This window comes from Zalophus californianus, chromosome 10 (genome assembly GCF_009762305.2).
Source record: "Zalophus californianus isolate mZalCal1 chromosome 10, mZalCal1.pri.v2, whole genome shotgun sequence".
NCBI lineage: Eukaryota > Metazoa > Chordata > Mammalia > Carnivora > Otariidae > Zalophus > Zalophus californianus.
The window spans coordinates 3960645-3984151 of NC_045604.1; the positions used below are offsets into that span (position 1 = coordinate 3960645).

At 47.6% G+C, this 23507-nt stretch overlaps 1 long non-coding RNA gene and 1 other non-coding gene across 2 annotated transcripts; one reads left to right on the plus strand and one right to left on the minus strand.

Moving 5' to 3' along the window:
* Nucleotides 1-9718: 9718 nt before the first annotated feature.
* On the minus strand, nt 9719-9792 carry TRNAR-UCU. Its single transcript has one exon. It is a non-coding gene; the product is annotated as a tRNA-Arg (tRNA).
* A 439-nt stretch (nt 9793-10231) lies between these two features.
* LOC113932345 lies at nt 10232-21722 on the plus strand. Its single transcript, XR_003523043.2, has 3 exons — nt 10232-10462; nt 11109-11228; nt 21593-21722. It is a non-coding gene; the product is annotated as an uncharacterized LOC113932345 (long non-coding RNA).
* The last annotated feature ends 1785 nt before the right edge of the window (nt 21723-23507 follow it).

The window sequence follows — 23507 nt, forward strand, 5'->3', positions numbered from 1 at the left end:
CATATTGTCAAAAAAATCTGAACACCTCAAAAAGGTTTATCAGCCTCTCCATCATCTGGCTCTCACCATTAGGTTTCGGCCCCATAGCCCTCCTGGCATCATTTTGTTCTTCCCTTCTGTCATGGGTTAATACCCCTTCTTCCAGGAAGTCCTCCGTAACTCTCTAGCTTCCAGGCATTCCACAACATTCTCTGGACTTCCCCTACCAGAGAGCTCACCAGAAGTCTTCTGTGACGACCTCATCGGTGTTTCCCACACTGTAGAGAAAGCTCCGCAAAGACCAGTCATGACTGTCTTTCTCCCCAGTACCCCCACGGGCTTCCAAAACTTCTGACACAGAAGTGAAGACCTGACTGAAGGCCGCCTAAGTAAGTGAGAGAACACTGCTTCTCTTGTGAATGACTCAGTACTTCAGCCTGGCATTTCTCTGAATTCCCTGTGAATCATGACAATTTGTATATGTAAAATGACCATAATTAAGAGTTACTGACTGAATTAAAGGAGAGGAAGCAATTAGAGTGATTTATCCCTGAATTCTCCCATAGCAGAAGTTAATTTGAAGGAAAGGAATTACTGAATGAAAACCTAGAAACCAAGAGCAGTTTCATGGTGTGACCTGAGCGTCTCGTGTTTAACAAGCTTTAATGGACACGGTGCTCTGGGCCAGTTTGACTATAAAAAAAGATCACTTACGACAGACCAGAAGGGTCCCGAAGGGTCAACTTGGAGACTATGAAGAAACGCATATTTTATTTATTTATTTATTTTTATTATTTTCTTTAAGATTTTTTATTTATTTATTTGACAGAGAGAGACACAGCGAGAGAGGGAACACAAGCAGGGGGAGTGGGAGAGGGAGAAGCAGGTTCCCCGCGGAGCAAGGAGCCCGATGCGGGGCTCGATCCCAGGACCCCGGGACCATGACCTGAGCCGAAGGCGGACGCTTAATGACTGAGCCACCCAGGCACCCTGAAACGCATATTTTAGTTACGGAACCAGGAGGAGGAGGATTTGGAACAGGAAATGCTAGGGGGACTAAATGCAGATTTGCTGAACAAGACACCTCATAATCTGGACAAAGTTGGTTTCCATAGCAACTATACTCCCCATGCCTTTAACCGACAATCTATTTCTTACTAATGTTGTTCCAGGTGAGTCTAACATTTTCTTCTTCTTCTTTCATATACGGGCACGGATGAGGCTTACAGACAACAAACGTACTGCGACAGGGCGGATGTGGTCTCGGTCCAAAACCGAGTCAGAAAAGAACTCGGTTGTTCTTCCCTTCTGTCATGGGTTAATACCCCTTCTTCCAGGAAGTCCTCCATAACTCTCTAGCTTCCAGGTATTCCACAACATTCTCTGGACTTCCCCTGTTTTCGTGTTCCTGCTTTTCGTGTTCCTGCCTTAATACACAAGGAAAGTAAAGGAGCCTCTAAGAAGTGGAACTCACATACCAGGGGTTAGTGCCATATGCAAGAACGTGGACCTTGCAGAGAAGGAAGGTTTTATTGCCAGTGTGCGCTGGAAAAACCCGGCTGGCGACGTTGCGCGAGCTTTCCAGCAGGTGGCACCCTACAACAACTAATGCAAAACACAGGCGCCACCGTCCCTAAGTCACACCTACATTTTAAGAACTGAAATCCTCTCCCTCTTGAGATCTATACGTTCTGCTCACACACTCAGGGGCCTGTGGAATCGATGTCCTCCGTAAAACACGCACACACATGCCCGGACGCACATTCCTCTGCTAGGCGACAGAGTGCCAACAGCACTATATTATGAAAGCAAACATCAGCAAGCGGGGTGTACAAATATGCACATAGATGTATGAGAGCTGAGTCTGGCTCTCGGGGCCAATCCATCTCCTCCAAATGGGCCTTGAACCCCGTCCAGTAAATATTCCACCTGTCTCCACAATGACAAACCCGATGTTCCACGCTCTCTTCAAACGCCCACCCCGCCCCACCTTCTCTGAAGATGTCATGACTACTTAATTTAAAAGGAGGAGGCCTTGGAGGATGAGAAGGAGCTACCGCCCTCCGTCATCAGATGAAAGCCCTTATCTTCCTGACATCAGCCGTGCAAGCCTGCACCTGCACACACCTGCACTCCGCGCTGTCCGCGCTGCAGTGAGGAAGGAGTACCCACCAGCTTCCCCAAAATCCTCAGGTTCACGGCATCTTAGTCCCCCCACCTTCTCACCGACCCCGGCTATCATCTGTGCTTGGCTTCTCTCTTTCTTGAATATTCACACTCCCCTTCACGATGATTTCCTTCCCCGTGGATTTCCAGGGGCTCAAGTCTCTGCCACTAAAACACAAACTCAGTGGGTAGAGGTGCAGATACGGGATGGCCGTGAGCCCATCACCGTCCAGACTGAGTGATGGCTCCATGAGGGTTGACGGTACCATCTCATCTAGTTTATTTATGTGTGAAAGTGTCCATAACTGGACATTTTAAAGTAAGAACACAAAAAGGATCTTTCTTTTCGCTTGGCGCCCCCTGCCTTCCCACTCACCAGCTTCTCAGCCAAACTTCTGAGTTGCCTCAACCTGCTCACCTCCCTCCAGGACGCTGTCCACTCCCGTCTGGTTTCTTGCCCTGACGCTCCACAGATGCCGAGACAGCTCCCACCACCGACTTCCATGCACTTGATCTAACGGTGACTTGGGTTATGACCATTCTGGGCGTGTCAGTAAGACCACGGCCCTCTGTGGACACTCCGGGTGTGACTTCTCTTTCTCTCCTCAATGTTGGAGCCGTCTGAGCTTATCCCTGGCCCCTCTCACTGTGCACCTTCCGCCAGGTGACCTCACGCAAACGTCTGGCTCCCAACATGCAGAGGACTCCCCAAATCAGATCACCAGTTCAGACCCGGGCCCAGCTCCCAACCTCACACGCACCTGACCCGACATCTCTTGGAGATCTCAGAGCCCCTCAAAATGAGAAGCCCAACGCTGGGCTCACCATTTGCTGCCCTGCACCTACTCTTCTTCTTACAGTGTTTCTTGCCTTGGTCAGTGGGTTGCGAGCCATAAATCATGGAACCGTCCTGGGCAACTCCTTCCTCTTTCTACCAGTTCCATTCTGTAACCGAATCCTGCACATTTCGGCTCCTGCATATCCCTACAACCCAGCTTCTCCACTCTGTCTCCACCACCACAGCCGCGGCCACCACCACCCTCCCCTCAGCTGCGCCACGCCCCACTGGTGGCAACTCTCCTTCAGCTCGGCATCTACCCAGGCACCTTCCACGCTGTTCCCTGACCTGCAGCGGGAGCAATCTTCCTACAATGCAAATCTAATCATGCAGTCTTTGGCTTAAAATCTCCAGGGGTTTCCCTTCGTTTTTCGGAAAAGGACACAACCCACTGAAGTTCCAATGCAGCCGTGTGGGGTCATCCCCCTGCGTCTCTCTCTGACTCCGCTTTGCTGCCACCTTCCGCCTCCCTCTCCCTGGTGGGACCACCCCCCTCGCCTCTCCTCCTCTGTTCTCTCTGCCACCTCTACACTTCAGTCTGGGAAGCTCCTTCCTTCCTTCATCGTCTGCCTCGCCGTTTCCCACTGATCTTTCCGACTCAACTCCAGGGCCACTGCCTGGAAGAAGATTCCCCGGCCTCTCTGAAGAGCTCAGCTCCCCCACCTCAGACTTGCCTGCCCCGTGGATCACCCCTTCACTCACAGCCCCGATTTTATGTGTGATCATCTGTGTCTTCTGCTGGTCAGTGTGTCCCAGGACCTAGTTCAATGCTTGGCACGGAGTAGGGACTAAACAAATGTTTGTTGAATGAGTAATGAATTCATGTGCATTCCCTGCCAGGTTTCCAGCTCCTTAACCTGTCTCCAGAGTATTTCCCTCTTCTGAGTGGATGCTCAGGGGTCACAAGCTCATTCTTAATATTAATTTATTTATTTTCTTTTGTAACTAGGGTATGCCAGGCACCCATATGTGGGGCACACCAGGCACCACTTTTATTATCAGATTTAAGGCCAGCTAGTTACTTTTGTATTTAAAAAGTGTAGCTATAAGGAATTAAAACCCAAAATCTGTACCAGAATGTGGCATAAAGTGTAAGACTTCAAGGAAATGCTGTTACTTGGCGAAAGCCACTTAGCCTTTGCTTCTGACACCTGGGGGTCGGCAATCACTCTCCTCTGCTGTTAGGAGCACGCTCAAGTATAAAAATTTTGAAAACACTTAGAAAGTGTTTTTTGAAACACTTTCTTTGAAAATTTGAAAAAAAATTTTCAAAAATTTTGAAAACATTTAGAAAGCTTGTGCATAATTAGAAAAGAAAAAAGGTTTTGTATTCCTCCAAAATAAACATAATTGGTTCTAAATTGTCTGCTATTCTGGATGCTGCCATTTCTCTCCTCAAAAGTGGCCTATAGATGTAGCAAAAGAAAGAAAAGATAAGGAGCGGCTGTTAGTGATTTCCAGGTGACGGTCCTCCCAGACTCGGGGTGGAGGCAGGTCTGCGGCAGGGAACGCTCCCAGGAAGAGCCCTGGCGAGGAGTCGGCGCCTCGCTCTGCACTCCTCTCCCCACCCCGTGGGGACGGACTTGCCTCATCCCTGGCTTTAAAGCCCTGCACTGCTCACCTAAGAGGCTTACAGGGTCCTCTCCACAGGGCTGTGGAGGCTTGTTCCCCAGACTGCACAAGGATCCCTGCACAACCTCAGTGCTCAGCCCCAGAGAGAAAAGTAGGGCCCCCACAGTGACTGCAGGGAGAGGACATGCCCTTGGAGGGTAACTCTGTGCCTTTCTACTCCCCCTGGCACTCCACGATGCCCAGGCATTTCCAAGGGACAGTGACATGTGGCCCGTGGCCAAGTCCCCCACATCCTCACCATGGTCTCCAGGAAACCAGCCTAATGGCTGGAACACTGTCCACAAACAAAGGAAGCTGATATGAGTTTGGGCCCCTACTGAGTATCTGACTATCCGGACACTTGGACATTTTACCTTAATTAATTCTAGGTATTATTTGGCTCATCTCTAGATGAGGAAATCAGGGCTCGAGAGGCCTATTGCATGCCCGGGTCATAGAGCCAGCAAATAGCAAGACCTCAGACTAAGTCCCAGGTCCCAGGTCCGCTGTCCCCGGGCTGTCACCTCCTCTGAGCTCCTGCTCCCAGCACCTCGTATCACATCCATGTCCCACCACCGCTCCATCAAGGGACGCCTCCTCAGAGTTCCCGGTGGAACATCACCACCACCACAGAAGCAGAGGGATCCGATTCTGAGGGAGGACACAGCGAAGTTTACAGACATCCTGTTCCGTTATAATTTCTAGAAATTACTGAGGACGTAAACACCAAAATAATGTTTGGGGGAGTAAGTTCCATTTGCTATGGCTTTTAAACACAAACAAAACACACATTTTTGCTAGTAGGTGACAACCATTGTAATGGCAATAAATAAAAGTAATTAGTTCTCAGACAAAATGTAAGTGATCCATGCCAGCTCAGCTCTCCACAGATGGTAAGTCACTTTCTGGGTGGATGTTGTTATAAAACCCTCCGCGGCTGGTGGTACCAGCACCACCACTTGGGAACCACAGGGTCACACCTCGCTGCTTCTAGAAGGCTTTGCGTCCAGCAGACCTGCAAACATGCCCCTGTTCCCAACCACACTATTCTTCACCCACAGCCAAAATTAGCCTTGTAACATGTAAATGAGATTCCATCCCTCCTCTGCTCAAACCCACTGATGATTCATTAGCATGAAGGAAAGCCTGACCTGCAAGCCTTAAGTCAGCACTGGCCGGTGGGTCTGGAATTGCCCAGAGAAAGTGTTTTGGAAATCTGGTGTAATTTCTGGTTTGGTAAAGACTGGGCACCACGGCTAGTTGTAGAGAGGAAGGGTACCTGGGGCTTGTGTGCCCTGTCCCACAAGGGGCAGGTGCATCTCACACAATGCATCTCACACAATGCAGACTTGCCTCCTGCTGTGTCCTTCTTTTGAATGACCTACTGAAAAGCTAGTTGTTGGTATCTGGGCCTCAAATCTAACTTGTTTTTACATATAAATACAGAGAGCTTTCTGCATGATTGAAAACGTCCTAAAATATCCGTGAATGCAAAATGCTGCAATATTTGCAAGAAGATTGAATTTGTTTGGATTACAAATTTATCGACAGTGTTCACCAGTTTGGAGAGTCACAACCTGCTGGTACAGCGAACAAGGGTACATCCCTCATGATTTTTAAGTCGACAGGGAGGCAAGCCTGCATTGTTCCGCACTTACGTATCCACAGGCGTTGAACTAAAGGTGATTCTTCAAGTATGAGACTGCTAGTGTAGCATACAAATCAGTTATTACATACTTATTTCCTTTGTCTTATATTACAATGAGGATATTATAACTTTTGAAATTTTGTGCACAGGAAGCTTACATGACCTATGAATTTTGTTGCTGGAGAGCAAAAGAGAAGCGAGCAACCACTGGCTTGACTTTACAAGGCCGAGTTGGGCGTGACGGGAGCATCACCCTCTGGGACGTGCTCTATATTAATGTCTGAACCGGTCTCCCCATGTCTCCCTCCACACCAACCACACTGACCTTGGTGCTGTCCTCCAAAGCCATCTACCTCGTGCCCACCTGAGGGTCTCTGCTCTGGCTCTTTGTCTGTTTGAAATGCCCACCCTCCGGGTCTAATTGATCTCTCTGGTTTCACTCATTCTTCACCCAAATGTCTCCTCCTGTGAAAGTCTTCCGTGATGGCCATGCCTCACATCAGTCGACCTCTTCTCCTCAGTTAAGTTCCTCCCTCAGGTACCTGTACCTACAATGCCATCATGATGGCATTTGCCCATCTGTCTTTCATCTCCGCAGTGGGAACACGCGGGCGACACTATCGTGGATCCTGGGACGTAGGACGTGGCAGGTGGCAGGAAGCGGGAGCCCGATGAATATTTGTAAAGTAAACGAACTAATGCCTAAAGATACCACCTGTGTTCCTGATCCCTGGAAGCCACATTTCTTCCTCTCCCATTTACATAATTTATAGCTAATCTAAGTTAGCATTAATTCTTTAAATATATCCATCAAGTGCCTACCATATTTCAGGCACTGGGAATACAGTAATAAATAAGGCACATCTTGCCTGCATACCTTGTAATTAATGACCAGCTCTAGCACTGCTGAAGCATTTGAGTCCTCCAGTGAAGTGACTTTATAAAAAAAGCACCGATTTCTTTGTACATTCTGAGCATCGTTACAATACAGAAATTATGATATTCATAAATCGGAAGTTAGCTCTCATGTATTAAGAAAGCTATTATCTCATATAAAGAAATTTTTACCAATGTGAGAAATCTTGCCCCCAGTGCTTGTGATACCCTTCTTCAAGTTCCCAGGACACCACTCCTCCGAGACTGGGGTAGCTGGAGGCTGGCTGACGTGTGAGCCTATGTGGAAGCTTCTAGTTCCCTGGAGTGGCAGAGCTTGCAGGGACCTCTACCTGCCTGGCTGAGGCGAGGCTCCCACCTAAGACACAGAGGAAGCGTCTGCTCTCTGAAGGATTCCACCAGCTGGCAAGTTCAGTCCCTCCTCTTCCCTGGGGCAGCATGAGTCAGTATCAGCCCCAGCTGATGGCCCACAGCTGCCCTGGGTATGCTGGACAGGGGCTGACTGTTCGGACCCTTTCCTTTCCCCACATTGCAGCCAGGCACCCCTCCTGCCCACAGAGGAGACAGAATGCAGAGCTGACCAGCCTATGTCTCTGTGGAGAGCCGCACCACGGACTTTCTCATCATTTTCCCGTCTGAAGGACACACAAAACAACCTTGTCGTTATAGGTAAGCAGCTCAAGTTCAGAGAGGTTTTCTTAAACCATGGTCTTCAAATTCCAAGGTCCACAATGGAAATGATTGGCTGAAATCAGGTTTGGGAGTTGTCCACAGGCTTCAGACCTCGTTGGTAGCGAGCCGGGGAGCTGGCTACATTTCACCCTCATCAAACATTTCAACAAATCTCAATTCAGTGCCCACTTGGGCACACATTCCCTCCCTGCTTCACCCCTAACCTCCCACCCCCACAAGGTCATGGAGCCTTAATCCTAGAAAGCTTCTAGAATTGAGCAAACCTTGGAATGGGCCATAATGAATTTGTACCCTTGCCCCGACCTTGAACAACCTCCCTACTTCTCACTGTGAGCAGCCCTGTTCCAAAAGAATGATGAAGGGGAACCAGGAGGAAGTAGTATTCTGGGCATGGTTGAAAAAGGTGACATGCCGCTTTGCCAAACTCCCTCCCCACCCCACCCCACATACACCAGTTTTTCCTTTCAGGCCAGAGCTTAAAGCAAAAATACCCAGCACAGGCAGAGCTAACAATAAAAGAAAGACTCCGGAAGGGTCTGCCTAGGAACTTCTGGTCCCGTCCTGGTATCTTCCAAAGGGCACATCCACGGGGCTGGTGGGGGAGAGTTAATATCTGTGGGCTCTTAACTGCAAGAATTTTAAGTTTCTTTAAAGCACCATAGTACTTCAAAAGAAGTTGAGGAGTTTCAATTTGCTACAAATGTGCAGGTGCCCTAAAGGCAGAAAACATCAGTCTCCCACCATCAGTCTCCCACCCTAACTGCTCTGTCAGTTCCCACCTCTTGGCAGGTTTGGCGGAACCCAGTATGGATTGGCCCCCTCACCCCATGCCAGCTTCCCAGAGCCTGAGTGCAGGGCTGTGTCCGCTGGATGCCCGAGCAGAGCCCCACGTGGGAGAGATGCTGACTCCCCAGCAGCCGGAGGAGAGATGTGTGTCTCAGGTTTCCTGGGTTCACCTGGGGTGGAGGTCACCTCCTGGCATGGATGGTTCCCTCTAGCTAATACACTGGAGGCCTCAATATGCGAGGGGGAGAGAGAGAGAGCCAGACCAGACCAGAATAGAAACCCGAGCTCTCAATCTTGCTGAATGTGGCCATTAGATGAGGCAGGGAAGGAGAGCAGAAGGGAATGCAGGATGAGAGAGGGGTGAGGAGATGTCTTGATGGAAACGGGGAATGATGGAAATAACCCCCCCACACACATACCGCCCTCTGAGCTTGCCCTCCAAACAGGAAAGGCTACCAACTTTCCACAGGAGCATGAGACCTTTGAGTTTCCCGGGACAAGTTCATCTGCCCCATAATTCATGTGCTTCTGCACAGTTTATTCCACTGAGAGCGATGAGCGCCTCTCACCTTGTAGATGAGGAAGTGAGTGATGAGCTCTAGCACAAAAAGCTCCAGCAATGACAAAGATGGTGAATAAACTGTCCTCTGCACGACCCCATCCATCTCCTGACCCACCCCGGTCAAGAGGACCCTTACCTTAGAGGACAGCTGGAAATTTCCTCGTGGGCATGCATGTGGGTCAGGCTGCCTTTTTGTGTTCTCAGAGGAGAAGGAGGGAACGGCCGTGGTCCCAGAACCCGTGGCCTGGCACCACGGTCCCTGTGTCAGTGATTCCCCTAGGAAGCAAAGGATCCAAAGGCTGTGCCAGTCCGGCTGAGCAGAGACAGGCAGCCGACAGCTGAGACTTCCCTAGACAATGAAAATCCGTAGAGGAGGAATAGAGAAAGAATGAAGGGGGAGGGAAGGGAAAAGGAGAGGAGGTCCAAGATTCCCAAGGAAAGGGGTTTCCTTTCTCTTCCCCAGAACCTCCGGGGACAGATAAATACAATTATCAACCTAGCATGACAGCACACAAAATAAAAGAGGCACCTGCCAGGTGACCATCTCTGCCGGGACTCGAACCCGGAACCTCTGGATTAGAAGTCCAGCGCGCTCGTCCATTGCGCCACAGAGACCTCACCACACACACAGCATCAGCACCAGAACTGAAAAAGCACATACCTTCTGCATCACCAGCCATCTCGGCATCCTGCTCCCGAGCGGTGGGGGGGCAGGGACAGCTGGAAAATCTGGAGTGGAGATCCACCCGCCGGCTCCGTCAAAGCTTTTCTCGACACGGTGGGTCCTGGGTCCTTGGGGGATCAGAGGAATGGGGCCGTAGTCATTTTCAGTCCCAGGAGCTCTGATGGGGTAGGATGGAGCTAGAGCCTTTGCTCCTTCCTCTCCATCCCTGAGGGAGGATGCAGGAAAGTCTGTCCATTCTCATGCTAATTAAGCAGAGCCGTACCCTGCCCCGTGAGCAAACGGAGCCGGCTCTACCTCCACCCCTCTCCCTCACTGTGGTTTCATCCCAGTCGCGCTACTCTCAGATAGGGGCTGGGCAGAGCTGGGGGATTTAGGAAAGCCCTCCTTCCCTGAGACAAAGGAGCTGTTGCCATAAAGAAGCTGTGTGAACCTCGGTGGCGGCACAGCCAGGCGGGGAAGCCGGGCTCCGGGAGACTGGTCCAGCTCTCAGCTGTAAGAGCTGCATCTGTCAACCCCGGGGGGAAGCGATACCCAGAGTCTAATGTGATGTGCCTGCAGCATCTTCACTGGAATTACGGATGGGGAGGAGACGGAAGAGTGGTGAGTGTGTAAGTGTGTGTGTGTGTGTGTGTGTGAGAGAGAGAGAGAGAGAGAGAGAGAGAGAGGAAGAGAGAGGGAGAGAGGGAGGGAGAACATACAGGGAGGAGGGTAAGCTCCCTAATGAAATACAGGTGGTCCTCACAAAGCCCTCCGGGAAACCTACCTGCTCCCCTTCCCCCACCCTCCCTAGCTCCAAGGCTGCCATTCTTTCTTCCCAGGACTGCCTAATTTAAAGAATGAGGGTTTCTCAGCTGCTGGGCTTGCCAGAGGCATCCCAGGGCAATCAAATCAGCCAGCCCTCCATAACCATATATAAAGACTTTCAGACGCCTCCCCTCCCCCCCCAGATCCAAGAAAACTGTGTCCTGATTTTAAAAGCCTCCTTGAGAAGATGCAATCCCTAATCCCTGTTGGTTATAATTTCCCCTGTGCTGGTTCTCCTGAACGTCTAATCCAAGTCCTTCCTGCCTCACCTTCAGCTCTCTCTCTCCTGTTTGATTGCCACACGCATTGGGGGAAAATTGGCCTCTATGCTCCCAAGGACAATGCACTGATTTAAAGATTCAGTGTTCGCCAGCCCACTCCCACTTACAAGGTTACAGTAAAAGCAAAGAGCTGACGCACGCTTCCTCCTTTCCCCTCTCAGCATGTGCTTCTGTGGCCCACCACCCTGGACACTGCCAACTGACTCCGATCACAATTCAAGACAGTCCTTTCTAACCTGTGAGACCAGCTGATGGCCAAGTGAAGGACAACATGACAACAGGTCTTGAAGGGCCCTTAGAACTCTAAGACTCACACTTCCCTGCCCGTTCAGTTCATACAGCCCCAAGAATGAGATCTGGGCAAGAACAGGACCAAGGTGCTTCCATCAGGTCAGGGGGCAAGGAGAAAACTAACACCCGGGGAAAAGCAGCCATGCCAACCAAGCGTGTCTTCCCCCTGGGACCCAGAGCCAGGAGCTCAGAATAGGGAAGCTGATGGTGTATCTATACTAAACATAAAGCGAAAGCGGACAGAACAGGCCTTTCTTAATACGTCTACCCTGGACCACTCCAAGGAACTGACACTCGAAACCCAGTGCTGGCCAGATATTGCCTTACATGGGGTGACTAGTAACAAGATGCTGGTCAAGGGACGAGTCAGGAGGTCCATGTGCCTGTAAAGGGAAGTTCAACCCCACATGCCAGCCAGGATCCACATGGATGCAAAACAGGTTCTCAGGACACGTCCCACCAGGCTCAAAGTTCTCTTAGATGCAGACACACACCCTCTGCTCTAAAGATGTTGTCCTTTATCCAAGAAATCTATCTGTCTTGAGCTTTGCCCAAAGCTTCATTGCATCTGAAGAGATCACATGTTCTCCACACCCTGAAGGAAGAGTCCCAGCTCCCAGCGCCTTCCAAGAGACTCATTCATTGCTCGCAACGTTTTCTCTTAGTGCTGGGGATACAACGATGAGGGACAGTAAGGACACTGTACCACGCTCCAGAATCCTGTAGGCAAATCCCAACATAGGAACTACTCTAAAAGATGTATGGGAGAAAAGACAAAATCAATCTTATTGCCCACCAAATAAAGCGTCAAGTTTCCAAGTGCACACAAAGACCCTAAGTCTCAAAGCAGAAAGATCCAGCTGCAATAGCCAACTGCAGCTCACTTGCCTCAAAACCCTGTGAAAATTAACTTCTCAGCCTTCCACTTCCCCACTACAAATTAGGGGCGATAATAAGTGCTACGGATAAAGATGAGCCGAGCCTTGGTGGTGCAGGTGTTCTCATCCCCTTCCTGCCTCTGCCCCTTGAGTTATAAGTCTTGACTCTGTTGCCTGAGTCACCTCCTTCCTCTTGAACAACCTCCCTTTATCTTCCCCTCACCCCCACAGCAATCTCCCCATTCTAGAAAAAAAAAAAAAACCCTTTCTGGGACCCTTTATACTCATAATCTATATCAACAAAAATCCTCTGGACTGCCCAAGGGCTTTTTTCAAATAAGAGATGTCTCTGACATGTCTTGTTTCACTTTATCATCCATGAACCAGCTAAAGCTTCTTGATAGGTGTGAATAATGTCTCTAAACTTGGTTTTTAATTTAAAAATGAGGGAAATCATCAAAGAAAGTGGTAGCTTTCACGAGGCAGGAAAAGTGAGGGTAAGCCATTCAAAATGACTGAAAACAGCACATCTTTTTCTTCTTTGAAAGTAGGTATGCCATTTCTGTTTATGCAAACCCTAAGGAGATGAGTACATTCCCCTTCCAAAAATTTTTTGGACTGATTTAATTCTTCAACAATCTGTGACTCAAGCATTACTCATGCCTCTAACTGAATACCATTCTTTGACCCCACAGACAAACTGGTGATGCTCATACATTATTAAATTCATAAAGTGTTGCTGGAATACATATGATAAATGCCAAACAAATGTCTCCCGTTGGCCCAGGAACAAATACAGTTAAAACCTACTCACAGCTTCCCTAGGGGGCCTATCCCGACCAGCCTGTGTTTTTTTTTTCTTTAAAATTTTTTTGTTATGTTAATCACCATACATTACATCATTAGTTTTTGATGTAGTGTTCCATGATTCATTGTTTGTGTATAACACCCAGTGCTCCACGCAGAACGTGCCCTCTTTAATACCCATCACCAGGCTAACCCATCCCCCCAACCCCTCCCCTCTAGAACCCTCAGTTTGTCAGAGTCCATCGTCTCTCATGGTTCGTCTCCCCCTCCGATTCCGCCCCCTTCATTCTTCCCCTCCTGCTATCATCTTTTTATTTTTTTCTTAACATAGATTGCATTATTTGTTTCAGAGGTACCGATCTGTGATTCAACACTCTTGCACAATTCACAGCGCTCACCATAGCACATACCCTCCCCAATGTTTTTGTGCAAGTACCATACTGTCTTGATGATGACAGCTTTGTAATAGAGCTGGAAGTCCGGAATTGTGATGCCACCAGCTTTGCTTTTCTTTGTCAACATTCCTCTGGCTATGTGGGGTCTTTTCTGGTTCCATACAAATTTTAGGATTATTTGTTCCATTTCTTTGAAAAAAGTGGATGGTATTTTGATGGGGATTGCATTGAATGTGTAAATTGCTCTAGGTAGCATTGACATCTTCACAATATTTGTTCTTCCAATCCATGAGCATGGAACATTTTTCCATTTCTTTGTGTCTTCCTCAATTTCTTTCATGAGTATTTTATAGTTTTCTGAGTACAGATCCTTTGCCTCTTTAGATTCATTCCTAGGTATCTTATGGTTTTTGGTGCAATTGTAAATGGGATCGACTCCTTAATTTCTCTCTCTTCTGTCTTGTTGTTGGTGTATAGGAATGCCACTAATATCAGTGCATTTATTTTATATCCTGCTACTTTACTGAATTCCTGTATAAGTTCTAGCAGTTTTGGGGTGGAGTCTTTTGGGTTTTCCACATAAAATGTCATATCATCTGCAATGAGTGAGAATTTGACTTCTTCTTTGTCGATTCGGATACCTTTTATTTCTTTTTGTTGTCTGATTGCTGTGGCTAGGACTTCTAATACTATGTTGAATAGCAGTGGTGAGAGTGGACATCCCTGCCGCGTTCCTGACCTTAGGGGGAAAGCTCTCAGTTTTACCCCATTAAGAATGATATTGGCTGTAGGTTTTTCATAGATGGCTTTTATGATATTGAGGTATATACCCTCTATCCCTATACTCTGAAGAGTTTTGTTCAAGAAGGATGCTGTACTTTGTCAAATGCTTTTTCTGCATCTATTGAGAGGATCATATGATCCTTGCTCTTTCTTTTGTTAATGTATTGTATCACGTTGATTGATTTGCGGATGTTGAACCAGCCTTGCAGCCCAGGGATAAATCCCACTTGGTCACGGTGAATAATCCTTTTAATGTACTGTTGGACCCTATTGGCTAGTATTTTGGTGAGAATTTTTGCATCCATGTTCATCAAGGATATTGGTCTGTAGTTCTCCTTTTTGATGGGGTCTTTGTCTGGTTTTGGGATCAAGGTAATGGTGGACTCATAAAATGAGTTTGGAAGTTTTCCTTCCGTTTCTATCTTTTGGAACAGTTTCAGGAGAATAGGTATTAATTCTTCTTGAAATGTCTGATAGAATTCCCCTGGGAAGCCATCTGGCTCTGGGCTTTTGTTTTTGGGAGATTTTTGAAGACTGCTTCAATTTCCTTAGTGGTTATAGGTCTGTTCAGGTTTGCTATTTCTTCCTGGTTCAATTTTGGTAGTTGATACATCTCTAGGAATGCACCCATTTCTTCCAGGTTACCTAATTTGCTGGCATAGAGTTGCTCATAATATGTTCTTATAATTGTTTGTGTTTCTTTGGTGTTGGTTGTGATCTCTCCTCTTTCATTCAGGATTTTGTTGATTTGGGTCATTTCTCTTTTCTTTTTGGTAAGTCTGTCCCCAGGGGTTTATCAATCTTGTTAATTCTTTCAAAGAACCAGCTCCTAGTTTCATTGATCTGTTCTACTCTTCTTTTGGTTTCTATTTCATTGATCTCTGCTCTGATCTTTATTATTTTTCTTCTCCTGCTGGGTTTAGGCTTTATTTGCTGTTTTTTCTCTAGCTCCTTCAAGTGTAGGGTTAGGCTGTGTATTTGAGACCTTTCTTGTTTCTTGAGAAAGGCTTGTATTGCTATATACTTTCCTCTTAGGACTGCCTTTGCTGCATCCCAAAGATTTTGAACAGTTGTGTTTTCATTTTCATTGGTTTCCATGAATTTTTTTAATTCTTCTTTAATTTCCTGGTTGACCCATTCATTCTTTAGCAGGATGCTCTTTAGCCTCCATGTATTTGAGTTCTTTCCGACTTTCCTCTTGTGATTGAAATCTAGTTTCAAAGCACTGTGGTCTGAAAATATGCAGGGAATGATCCCAATCTTTTGGTAGCGGTTGAGACCTGATTTGTGACCTAGGATGTGATCTATTCTGGAGAATGTTCCATGGGCACTAGAGAAGAATGTGTATTCCGTTGCTTTGGGATGGAATGTTCTGAATATGTCTGTGAAGTCCATTTGGTCCAGTGTGTCATTTAAAGTCTTTATTTCCTTGTTGATCTTTTGCTTAGATGATCTGTCCATTTCAGTCAGGGGGGTGTTAAAGTCCCCCACTGTTATTGTATTGTTGTCAATGTGTTTCTTTGCTTTTGTTATTAATTGCCTTATATAATTGGCTTCTCCCATGTTAGGGGCATAGATATTTATAATTGTTAGATCTTCTTGTTGGATAGACCCTTTAAGTACGATATAGTGTCCTTCTTCATCTCTTGTTACAGTCTTTGGTTTAAAATCTAATTTGTCTGATATAAGGATTGCCACCCCAGCTTTCTTTTGGTGTCCATTAGATGATAAATGGTTTTCCACCCCCTCACTTTCAATGTGGGGGTGTCTTTGGGTCTAAAATGAGTCTCTTGCAGATAGCATATGGATGGGTCTTGTTTTTTAATCCAATCTGATAGCCTGTGTCTTTTGATTGGGGCATTTAGCCCATTTACATTCAGGGTAACTATTGAAAGGTATGAATTTAGTGCCATTGTATTGCCTGTAAGGTGACTGTGACTGTATATTGTCTGTGTTCCTTTCTGGTCTATGCTGCTTTTAGGCTCTCTCTTTGCTTAAAGGACCCCTTTCAATATTTCTTGGAGGGCTGATTTCGTGTTTGCAAATTCCTTTAGTTTTTGTTTGTCCTGGAAGCTTTTTACCTCTCCTTCAATTATCAATGGGAGCCTAGCTGGATATAGTATTCTTGGCTGCATATTTTTCTCGTTTAGTGCTCTGAAGATATCATGCCTGTCCTTTCTGGCCTGCCCAGTCTCTGTGGATAGGTCTGCAGCCAATCTAATGTTTCTACCATTGTAGGTTACATATCTCTTCTCCCGAGCTGCTTTCAGGATTTTCTCGTTGTCTCTGAGACTCGTAAGTTTTCCTATTAGATGTCGGGGTGTTGACCTATTTTTATTGATTTTGAGAGGGGTTCTCTGTGCCTCCTGGATTTTGATGCCTGTTTCCTTCCCCACCTTAGGGAAGTTCTCTGCTATAATTTGCTCCAATATACCTTCTGCCCCTCTCTCTTTCTTCTTCTTCTTCTGGGATCCCAATTATTCTAACATTTTTTCGTCTTATGGTATCGCTTATCTCTCGAATTCTGCCCTCGTGATCCAGTAGTTGTTTATCTCTTTTTCTCAGCTTCTTTATTTTCCAACATTTGGTCTCTATATCACTGATTCTCTCTTCTGCCTCATTTATCCTAGCAGTTAGTGCCCCCATTTTTAATTGTACCTCATTAATAGCCTTTTTGATTTCGACTTGGTTAGATTTTAGTTCTTTTATTTCTCCAGAAAGGGTGTCTCTAATAACTTCCATGCTTTTTTCAAGCCCAGCTAGTATCTTTAAAATCATGATTCAGAATTCTAGGTCTGACATCGTACTAATGTCCGTATTAAGTAGGTCCCTGGCTGATGGTACTACCTCTTGTTCTTTTTGTTGAGGCGATTTTTCCATCTTGTCATTTTGTCCAGAGAAGAATAGATGAATGAGAGAACAAAATGCTAATAGGGTAACAACGTCCCCAGAAAATATACTCTAAACAAATCAGAAAAGACCTGAAGCCAGGGGAAAAGAAAGGAAAAGAAAGAAAAGAGAAAAAAAAAGAAAAAGATAAAAACAGAACAAAACAAAAAAAAAACAGAATATGATTAAATATGATCAGGCTAGTGCATAGATCAGTGCCACACACTAGATTTTGGGTGTATTTTCGTCTGTTAGAAGAAAGTGCCTCCCAAAATTTAAAAGAAGAAAGACTTATATATGTACAAAATAAGGGTTGATACGATGAAGGGATGGAATATGTCTGTAAAGATGAAAATTATAAAAAATTTTATAAGAGGAATTGATAAGATAAGAAGTTGTTTGAAAAAAGAAAGAAGAGGATTAAAAAAAAAAGAAAGAAAGAGGGCGCCTGGGTGGCTCAGTTGGTTAAGCGACTGCCTTCGGTCGGCTCAGGTCATGATCCTGGAGTGTCTGGTTCGAGTCCCGCATCAGGCTCCCTGCTCAGCAGGGAGTCTGCTTCTCCCTCTGGCCCTCCCCTCTCTCATGTGCTTTCTCTCTCTCTCAAATAAATAAATAAAATCTTTAAAAAAAAAAAGAAAGAATAAAAAGGGGGGGAGAGAATGTGATCAGGCAGGAGAATGGAACAAAGGCATACACTAGAGATTTAGGGTATATTTTGATCTGTTAGAAGAAACTGTATCTCAAAATTTTAAAAAGAACAACATATATACATGCCAAAACTAAGGGTAACCACTATGAAGGGATAGAATATGACTCTAAAAACGAAAAATAAAAATGTTTTTTTAAAAAAGGGATTGATAAGATGTTGGTTGAAAAAGGGAAAAAGAAAAATTAAAAAAAAAAGTTAAAAAAATTAACTTTGAAAAGCCATGAATTCTATGTGCAGTATTCCCCTAGCGCTGGAGTTCTCCCGTTCTCCTTGATCGGTAAACTTGGTCTTGGCTTGCTGGCTGTTCGTGCTGATCTTCTGGGGGAGCAGCCTGTTGCCGTGGTTCCCAAATGTCTTTGCCGGAGGCGGAATTGCCCCACCCTTGTCGGTCCGGGCTAAGCAAGCTGCTCGGGTTTGCTCTCAGGAGCTTTTGTTTCCTGCAAGCTCTCGGTACAGCTTTGGAGGACAAGAGGGAAAATGGCAGCCTCCCAATCTCCACCCAGAGGAGCTGAGAACTCGGGGCCCCGCTCTTCAGTGCGCCCCCAGAGAAAAGCAGTCACTCCCGTGTCCCCGGTCTCCGGCCGCACTCTGTGCTCACCCGGCCTGTGACCGAGCGTTTCTATCTCTGGCACCGGACCCCGTGTGGAGTCTCCAAACCCAGCAGATCCCTGCGGTGCGCTCCCGCGCCGCTCCTCCCCGGGGGAGGAAGGGGAGTCTCCCCGGCTCTGCTGCTTGTTGGGTCCCTGCTGGAGGAGCCGGGGCCCGACTGGGCCGCGGATCACAGTTTATGGCAACCCCGAGCTGAGAGCCCGTGCCTCGGCTCCGTCTCTGCAGCCGGCTCCCCCGCTCCAATCCCTGGGAGCTCTGCCACACTCCGGCACCCCCGGTCTTTCTGTGACCCCGAGGGTCCTGAGACCACACTGTCCCGCGAGGGTTCCACCCCCTGCTTAGCCACTGCAGCGACGTCCCGCAGCGGAGCCGGCTTCTAAAAGGTCCGATTTTGTGCTCCGCGGCTCTAGCACTTGCCAGAAGCGGCCGACGGAGGCCCCCTCCCCCGCCGTCTATCCTCCCGAATATCGCCTCGGATTCACTTCTCCGCACGTCCTAACTTCCAGAAAGTGGTCGCTTTTCTGTTCAGAGTGTTGTTACTCTTCTTATCTTCGATCTCCTGTTGAGTTCGTAGGTGTTCAGAATGGTTTGATCCCTATTCAGCTGAATTCCTGGGACCAGACGAAATCCAGGTCTCCTACTCCTCCGCCATCTTGCTCTGCCCCTCCTGACCAGCCTGTGTTTTAAATGCTAAGAGGTTTAGATGGAGTTAGACCATGAACTAGACATTTGGACAACACAGCCTTGGACAATACATGATAGTCTCATCTGCCAGGGCCTGCCATGTCCCAACCTTATTCATTACATCCACTGTGGGCACATCCTCTAGAAGTGATTTCCATACACCATTTTCTGTGTCCCCAACCACCAGCAGCTTTCTATCACTTTTCGGCACCCCTTTACCCCTCTGCTAAGCACCTCTCAGGAAGGCTGAAAAGGAGCTCTGTGAAGTCAGGCCTATGGAGCCAGGCTCACTCTGCACAACTAACAGATGTTCAGCTCATAACTCCCCGTCCCTTAAAGAAGGGCAGTATGGACATCCCTCTAAAACAAAGGTCCCTCCATTCTTTTCCAGACTTTTCGTCCTCATGGGGTCTTGCCCTGTGCTCATTTGTCTCTTCTTCTCATGCATTTTTCTAACCCATCATAACGAAGTATTAATATTCCTAAAGCCTTTTGTTTCCTTCCTTCCTCAGCCAAAGAACCTGGCTGAAGTTTGTTTATTCCTTCCTGGTCCCTTTTCCTGTCCTCTAAGAGGGAAGAAGTGAGATGATCCAGGTAATTAGTGGGCCTGAGAGTCAAGACAAAGGACAAAGGAGGGCAAAGTCTACCTGAGTCATCACATCCTCCATCGCAGGTCTAGCCCAGTGCCATGAGTTACTCACAAGTCTCCCCAAAGCTAGACCTGGACCCAATCTGTCCTGACAATGGGCTGCACCTCCAGGCACTCGCCAAGGTCACAACAGGTGGAGTCCATGCAGAGGTCCACCCCCGAGGGAGTCTGAGGAATGGTGAAGAATCTGGGGATGGAATCTTCCTGTTTCCCTCTCTGTTCCTCCTCTCTCGGCCTCCTCTGGGAGACTGTCTAGAGAATTCTAGAGAGTGTGCTCCAAGGATGTAAATTCTCTTTGGTCAAGAAGTGTGAGGAAGACAGCAGCATTTAATGAAAGGACAGGCAGTGGGTTAGCACGTCCCACCAGATCTTTCTGGGAAATTGGAGGGCGATGTTCTCTCTGCTTCACTCCAATTTCCCAACGAGTGAGTTAATTCCTGGTGCTACCCCTCCAGCTCAAGCCCCACTTTTCCTCTTTAGAATCCAGGCTCTGTCTCTATGCCTGTGGCCCTGACCCCAACCACTAACTCCCCGGTCCCAGGCTTCCTCCTGTGTCTTCTCACCACCCCCTCAATCTCTCCTTCTCCCACAGAGCAGGCACATCACCTGTGGTCATGTACTGACTTGGACGCCCCCCCGGCCCCCGCCGTCTTCACCTCTCCATGCTCCTGTCCATCTCCTCACTTTCCACATGTCGTTGGCATTCCCTAATCCTGCCCCACAAGGTCCATCCTCTGACATGCCCAGTTTCTCGGCCACACTCTCATCCATTCTCCTCTAGGGTCTGTCTGTTCCAAACGCTACGACCCACACGCACCATTCCTGGTCTCGGGCACACTCAGCCCGCTGCACCTGTCTCGGTCCCCAGCACCACTTTGTGTCAGGCTCTTTGATCTCCCAGGCCTCCCAGCTCCTCCGCCCTTGCCTGTGATTTCTGTGCTCTGCCACTCACTCCAAAGTCTTGGTATGTTCACTCCTTCGCCATCAGGCCCTCTCTTCCCTTCCTCTAGACTTCATTCTCCAGATCTCTTTACTTCCCCCCTGCCCCAGCCCTTTAGTCCAGATCTCTCCTGCTTCCCAAATCTTCAGTCCATAGGACCTGTTCTTCTGAATCTTCTCCCACCCTGTCCATGCAGAGCCAGATTCCTGTCCAGAATGACCTGCTGGTCCTCCCTTTGCCATGTTCACCTCCAGACGTCCGAGGAGCTTCCTCCTCTAGCACACACCTGTGTCTGCTTTACTTCCAGGCCTGGGGCTCCATGCATGCACCACTGGCTTTAAAGCTGGGGGCCCCCGATTGGGCCCTGCTGATCCCCTGGCACTGAGGGACATGGGGATGACCTGGCAACCAGGCTCCCTAATCCTCAGACACCACAGGGAACTTGGTCCATAAAAGGGCAGATACTCTAGGCCAGAGGCCAAAGAGTTAGAAGGCAGACCCTTCAAGCATCAGTGACTCTGGTCACAGGCCCAGGGGCTCGAGAACGTCGTTTGTGCCTAATATTAGGAGTCAAGGGGGATTTATTTGTCCTTTAACTACCACAGCTCCACTTCCCATTCAGCCTGGAAGAAGCCCAGAGGTGAACATTGTAGGTAGACTCTCTAACAGCAAGAGAAGAACGGTCTTCATCTTTTACAAGGCATCAGTTTACATAGATATTGTGACCAGGAGCATCTCCATCCCAGGGACAGGGGGCCTCTGTCTGACGAGGTGTGCGCTGTTGTCCTTATCAACATAGGACTGGCCCTTCTCAAGGCCCCCCTAGCGAGCGTGCAGTCCCCACACGGAATACGGGCCCCAGGGGAAGCATTTTACTCTGCGTAGCAGGAAGTAGCTGGATTTCCACAGTCCGCCCACATGCTATCCATCCAAGAGTCTAAGAAACAGCATTAACAGGAGGCATCATGATGATAAAAGTATTTTTAATTCTTTATCTCATTTTATCATCAGAACTCTCCAAGACTGTGGAAAGAGTGATGATCATCTTCTTCCTTTTACAAAAGGAAAACCTCGATCAAGGACAGTCAACGGCTTGCCCAAAGTCGTGATCCGGGAAGCAGTGGGCTGCTTGACTTCTGCCGCCGCCGCGGGCAGGCGTCCACAGACGGCGTGCGCTGAGAGCAAGGCATTCCATGACACTGGTCTGAGACCTTCCCCACAAGTCTCTTCCCTGCCCTTGTGATTGAGGGGTGGTGCCCCAAGGGCAGGACAGGAGGATGTGGAATGGCCATATGGGTGGAGGGCAGGGCTGCAGGCTAAGAAGATGGAGGGTGGCGCCCGGTGAGGGTGGGCGAGCCCCCCCACCCCGTGGTCTCCCCTCCGTGGCTCATTCTCCCTTTAGCCACCAAAGGTCAAAGCAGAGGAAACCAACGTCCAGATAAATAAGATGCTTCGCTCCAGGTCAGTCAGCCAGTCGTTCACAGAGCTGCGCCCAGTCCCGGGCTCTCTGACTGCCACTTGAGGGCTCTTTTTATGTGACTATGGGGTCACCCCAGTGGGGTCTCCATGCAGCGTGTGGGGAAGTGGACGGTATGCTTAGTCTTCAGTCATCACTGAAAATAAGAAAATCAAAAGATCAAGTAGCTTTGTCCTGGAATCACTGAATGCTCAAAACGGAAAGAGATTTTAAAATAATTAAGTTTCATTTTTAATCGTATTGCATTAGTAGAATTTTTACATATAATCTTATTACTTTTATAAATTTAAAAAAAAACTAATCTGAAGATTAAATTGATAATGCTAAGTGGGTGAATGTTTGCTCTTTATTTTGTATATTTCTGTAGTCTATAATTTTTGTCAACCCTCTCATCTGTAATTACATAGATCAGTAAACTCATGCCCATAGAAATTAAATTACTTATCCAATATTACAAAAATAGACTAACTGCTGTGGTCTGATTGGAAAAATACAGACTTTAAAGTCAGGATTGACCAAGGTTTGAATCCCAGCTCCGCAACTTACTGTGTGATGCTGAGCACCTAAACGAACCTCTCTGAGGCTCAGATTGCCTGTTCCTTTCAGAATTCACACGAGTTAAGAACGCCTGCCTTGTGGGGCCATTACAAGGAGTAAATGAGGCAAAGGAGGTGAAAACCATCTCTGTTTCTATGGAAGGTTCTTGCTCAAGTCACTAATGGCTTCCTCATCATCAGATTCAAGAGGCTCACTTCACCTTTCTGCAGCATTTCACACCAAACCCATCTTCGTTCTCTAGAACGTTCACTCCCCTGCTTTCCATGGCGCATGGGCCTCTCCTCTTATTTTTCGTCCCTCTTTCTCTGCCCCCTTTGCCGGGCCTCCTTCCCACATATCAGGGTCCCAAAGAGCAGTGGTTATCAGACCACCAGTCAAAATGTCAGCAGCATTTCATGCCATTAAATAGAAGTGAAGAGAAATGGTAGCATAGGGTAAGACAGGATGGGGCAGAACAAAGTGAAGCAGAAAACACCAGAAGGCATCAGCCTCTCAGAAGACCCTGTACCATTTCCTGAAATGTTGCTCCGGTTAAACGTACGGGTATTTGTGTAGACATGTATGTTCTCCGTTGTAAGAAAAAATATATTGATTTCCTCTGTGGGTTGTGGTCAAACACACTGCCCTCAAGTGTGCGTGGCTTCTCTTCTCTTCTATTTTCTCCCTAAATTATCTGAAACGACAGCCTAGCACAGATTACCAAGTAGGAGCTGAACACTCCCTATCCGCACCTGACAGCCAGCCTGGTATATTCAGCAACCTTGAAATAACCACCCCTCCAGGACTCACAGGCATTTCAATGGTAAAATGTACAAATCTGAACTTATATTTCCCTGTAAATCTTCTGCTCTTCACGATCTACTAATTTGCTTCATGGTAGCACCATCCACC